We start from the raw sequence: 6,000 nt of genomic DNA, 5'->3' as shown, positions 1-6,000 counted from the left end.
CAAACGTGAGACAAAAGTATACGTAGAGGGTTGCATGGCGATGCAATTGGAAACTACCTTTTAGGAATTGTGATGGCCGATATTATTCGGGATCACAATTCGCTAATTGGACCTTACGTACCTTCTGAGGAAAGTGTTTCCCGTTTTCACTAGAGGGTAGTGAAAATGTCAAAACAGTGGGAGCGATTATTTATAAAGTAAAAGTCCAAACTTTATATCTTATTAAATATTTTAAAATAGTCATTAACATTTATCTGTTTTACTTTTCAGTACAATCTTTGACATGTCATCAATTCGCAACCCGTTTTCGGTCATTCTCGAAAAACACATTCTAACCGGACCAAACTATATCACTTGGCTAAGAAATTTAAAGATTGTCCTAAACTCGGAGAAGATCGCATATACACTTACTGAGGCGCCCCCTGCTGAGGCTCCTATAGGCTGCACTCCTGAGGAATTGCAGACCTACAAGGATTGGTGCGACCATGACTTGAAGGCGAAGTGTTATATGCAGGCTTCGATGAACGATGAGCTGCAAAGGCGATTCGAGGATGCTAAGAATGCTGCTGACATTCATATGCACCTCAAGGAGCTCTTCGGTGAGCAGACTCGGCCTTTGAGGCATGCCACAGTGAAGGAGCTCATCACTTTACGCATGCGAGATGGGACTTCGGTCCATGAGCATGGCCTAAAGTTGATTGGGCTCGTGGACAAGCTCGTAGGCATGGATTTGATCTTGCCATCGGAGTTGACCACGGATGTGTTGCTGTTGTCACTGCCCAGCTCTTTCGATCCTTTTGTCGTGAACTTCAACATGAACAAGCTTGAGCCCAGCCTTGAAGAGTTGGTGAACATGCTTGTGACCTTTGAGTCCACGATCAAGAAGGAGAAGCAGGTTCTTTTTGTGGGCTCTTCATCTGGCACGAAGACCGGTCCACCTGGGAAGGGAAAGAAGCGTTCTTTCCAGCGTACCAAGAAGAGCGAGCCCTTGAAGAGGCAGACTTCGAGTCCCGTAGTGGCAGCCGCGCCAGTGAAGGCTGAAAAGACTGTTGACATCTGTCACCACTGCAAGAAGCCTGGACATTGGAGGCGTAACTGCAGGGAATATCTTGCGCAGAAGGGTTCTGCCAAAGGTATGTTCTTTATTGAAGTAAATATCTCGATTAACTCTACTTCTTGGGTATTGGATACCGGCTGTGGCTCACATCTCTGTAACGATTTGCAGGTGATGGGAAGAAGTAGAAGGCTCCGAGAGGGTGAGACCTTCTTAAGGATGGGCAATGGAGCAAGAGTTGCTGCCAAGGCCATAGGAGATGTTTGTTTAATTTTGAACAATGATTTTAAGTTTGTATTAAGAGATGTTTTATTTGTACCAGACTTGATTAAAAACATTATTTCCATTCCTATGCTTGATATTGATGGATATTCTTGTTTATTTGGCAAAGGTGTTTGCAATATTTACAAGAATGAATGTTTAGTTGGTACCGGTGAACTTGAAAACAATCTCTACACCTTAAAATTAAAAGATATTCCACTTAACAATGTCCAAACGATAACAACAACAAATAAGTGCAAACAAGATACTCTTAATTCGGCACAATTATGGCATGCTCGATTAGGTCATATATCCCTAAGAAGGATGAACAAGTTAGTGGGAGTTGGCATGTTTGATATGTCCGATATTAATGCTCTCACGACTTGTGAATCCTGTCTAAAAGGAAAGATGACCAAAATTCCCTTTAAGGGCCATGCGGAGCGAGCCAAAGGGTTATTGGATTTGATCCATATCGATGTGTGCGGTCCGCTTAGCATCACCACTAAGCATGGACATGCCTACTTCATCACCTTTACCGATGACCATTCGAGGTATGGGTATGTGTATTTAATGAAATACAAGTCTGAAGCCTTTGAAAGGTTCAAAGAATTCAGAAGTGAAGTAGAGAAGCAATTGGGACGAAGCATCAAGACACTTCGATCGGATCGAGGTGGTGAGTACTTGAGTGCCGAGTTCCAAGAGTATCTTAGAGAGAATGGGATTCTCTCGCAGTGGACTCCGCCCGCTACACCGCAGTTGAATGGTGTTTCGGAGCGTCGTAACCGGACTTTGATGGACATGGTTCGGTCTATGATGGGGTTCACAGAGTTGCCGCCATCCTTTTGGGGATATGCGCTTGAAACAGCGGCAATGTTGTTGAACAATGTCCATACAAAGGCAGTTGACAAGACTCCATATGAGATATGGATGGGTAAGCCTCCCAAGTATTCTTATCTAAGAATATGGGGGTGTCCTGCTTATGTGAAGCAGACAATGGGAGATAAATTGGATAGTCGATCCATTTTATGCTACTTTGTGGGATATCCAAAGAATTCAATTGGATATTACTTCTATCATCCCCAAGAAACAAAGGTGTTTGTTTCTAGGAACGCAACCTTTTTGGAAAAGGAATTTCTATTGGATAGAAAAGGCGAGATGATAGAACTCGAAGAGGTTCGAGAGACACCCACAGTTGTAGAACCCACACCCGAGAAGCCAAGTGAGGAGATACAAGCTCCTAGAAGAACCGAGAGAGTCTCGAGACCACCTGTGAGGTATGGTCTGCTTCTTGAAGAGGGCCATGATGAGCCTAATCTTGGATGTGATCCAAGGACCTTCAAGGAAGCGTTATCTGATGCCGATTCATCCAAATGGCTTGAAGCAATGGAATCTGAGATGAATTCCATGCATTCGAACCAAGTGTGGAATCTCGTGGATCCACCTGAGGGAATTGTTCCCATAGGGTGTAAATGGATTTACAAGAGGAAACTTGGGGCGGATGGGAAGGTATTGACCTTCAAGGCGCGACTGGTAGCAAAAGGGTATACTCAAAGGCAAGGTGTTGACTATGAGGAAACATTTTCTCCAGTTGCGATGTTCAAGTCCATTAGGATTTTGCTAGCCATAGCTGCATGGTATGACTATGAGATATGGCAGATGGATGTCAAGACTGCCTTCCTTAATGGGGATATTAAGGAAGAGATTTACATGTCTCAACCTGAAGGGTTTACATCTATCGGAAGTGAGCATATGGTATGCAAACTTCAAAGATCTATTTATGGTCTTAAGCAGGCATCTAGGAGCTGGAACCTCAGATTCGATAGTACAATCAAAGAGTTTGGTTTTACTAAGAATCCTGAGGAACCCTGTGTGTATAAGAAGGTCAGTGGGAGTGCTGTGACATTCCTAGTTCTTTATGTTGATGACATTCTACTCATTGGGAATGATGTAGGAATGTTGCAATCAACAAAGATATGGTTAGCAAGTAAGTTCTCAATGCAGGACTTGGGTGAAGCATCTTTTGTATTGGGAATACAGATCTATAGAGATAGATCAAAAAGATTGCTTGGTCTCACCCAGTCCACATACATTGATACCATCGTGAAGCGGTTCTCGATGGATGAGTCCAAGAGAGGACATCTACCAATGTGTCATGGCGTGTCCCTATCCAAGTCTATGTCTCCCAAGACTGATGCAGAGATAGCGGCGATGACACGAATTCCGTATGCTTCGGCTATTGGTAGTATCATGTATGGGATGATATCTACACGTCCTGACGTGGCATTTGCACTAAGTGTAGTGAGTAGATATCAATCCAACCCCGGTCTTCCACACTGGAAAGCTGTGAAAGACATCCTCAAGTATTTGAGAAGGACCAATAAGCTGTTCTTGGTCTATGGGGGTGGAGAACTGAAATTGGAAGGCTATACCGACTCTAGCTTCCAAAGCGATGTTGATGACTCGAAGTCAACCTCCGGATTCATATTCATGCTCAATGGTGGTGCTGTCTCTTGGAAGAGTTCCAAGCAAGACAGTACTGCGGATTCCACCACTGAGGCAGAATACATTGCTGCATCGGCTGCAGCAAAGGAGGCTGTTTGGATTAGGAATTTCGTCCAAGAGTTGGGCGTCATTCCAAATGGAGTTGCTCCTATCCCGGTGATGTGCGACAACAAGGGAGCCATAGCTCAGGCGAAGGAGCCAAGGTCTCATCAGAAGTCCAAACACGTATTGAGAAAGTACCACATCCTCAGAGAGATCGTGGAAAGAGGAGATGTCGTGATTGACAAAGTCGGCTCCGCAGATAATGTTGCTGATCCACTAACTAAGCCTTTACCAGGACCATCATTCGAGAAGCATCGCGAATCAATGGGTCTAAAGAATATAGGTAGTTGGCTCTAGTGCAAGTGGGAGATTGTTAGAGTAGATGCACGTCGAGCCAAGTGTTGGCCGACTGTTCACAATGAAACTCTTTGTATAAACGATCTTTATTTTAATAATATTTGAATTTATTAATTTGGTGCATCTTTATCTTTATACCCATGCTAGCTGCATAGATAAAGCCCTTGAATATACAAATAGTAGAAAGAATATGAGATGCTCATATGATGAGTATCATGAAACTCATATTTGGAATACTGTATATTCTAAACCGTTCCTAGTCGATTCAGCCGCCACTAAGAAGGATAAAGGCCGCTCGAGTTAGAGACTAGTATCTGCGATGTGAGTACCATGTTTCATTGGTAGGGGACATTGTGATGTCCGAGCATGCAGATAGGTGCTCCTGGTAGAGTGCACTGAACAACCCTCTATAAAGGACTTTCCAAGTGGTTCTCACTTATCGAGTGGAAACGTCCTAGTTTATGGTTGTACACCATTAGTCCTTATGACCCGGGACAACATTGAGACTCTATGTGCTAGCGTTTCACTTTGACTTGTTTACCGACTCTTTTGGGGTCATTAGGTGGCAAGATTGGGTGTTACGGCGAAACATATAGGAGTCGATGCATTGTAGTCGGGGATTCACCGCTTACCTACGGGTATGGATATCCTATGTGTTTTTCATGTATGTGTGGGTTGAAATCTCTGATCAGAGTATGGTGGTAATTATGAAAGGGGTTTCATAGATTACACCATCGATGCAACCACGACATGACACATAGTATCGATTCATTGACAACTCTCGATATACCAATAGTTGTCGAATCGGTCGGGATATATGAGCTGAAGGGACCGTACTGTACGCTAACCATAATTGAATGGTTCTTGCAGGCACTATCATGTGATACCTAGGGAATTACGTAAGCGATGCTGCTAGGCGTTTAACGTGATTGGTTGGGTACTATCAGACTTGAGTTCTGACGTTCTTACTATCAAGGAGTTGATAAGTAAGAATGGAGCAATTGGGGTATGCTCGTATAAGGACATGTTTAGTCCGAATCACATTGAGATGTGAACCCACGGCTAGTTGTATCAATGAACCATTGAGGGCCACACAAGTACTTGCTTAGTAAATCCCGAAGAGAAGTAAAATAGTTCAATGTGTTGAACGGCTTATAAATGTGTTTATAAGCGTAAAGAAAATTAGAAGTATGACTTCTATGAGAGAAATATAAATTTTAATTTATGGAAGTGTTCCTAAGATTAAAATTTGGCCAAGTAAATAATGTAGTTGAAAATTGTGATTTTCATAAACATTGTTGTGGACTAAATTAAATTAATTCAAGTGTTGAATTAATTAAACACTAGTAGACCTAGTAGAGTCTAAATAATTAAATTAATTCAAGTGTTGAATTAATTAAATAATATTGAGTCTTGTAGAGCTCAATTTAAATAATTATTTAACTAGTGGGACTTGAGTAAAATCAAGTAATATTTAATTTATCTCAAATGTGTTTGAGATAATAAAATTTAGTCTATGGTTTTTTAATGTGTTAAAAACCATATAATATACAAGTGAGACATGTAGGGATTGCATGCTTGGGAGGTGAAGAGCCTTGATTACTTTTTAATAAAATATTCAAAAGGCATGCAACTTTTGAGAGACAACTTTTCACAATACCTAGGCTATTCTCCCACACTCCCATATATCATCACTTGGCCGAAATTTCTTGGAAGATTTTCTCTCCATTTTTCTTTCTCTTTTGTTCTTCATTTTCTTGGAAGAAAATCATTCTCTTTGAAAA

The sequence above is a fragment of the Primulina eburnea genome, chromosome 14 (assembly GCF_022965805.1).
Source record: "Primulina eburnea isolate SZY01 chromosome 14, ASM2296580v1, whole genome shotgun sequence".
Taxonomy (NCBI): Eukaryota; Viridiplantae; Streptophyta; class Magnoliopsida; order Lamiales; family Gesneriaceae; genus Primulina; species Primulina eburnea.
Note: the sequence above shows the minus strand (reverse complement) of the source record.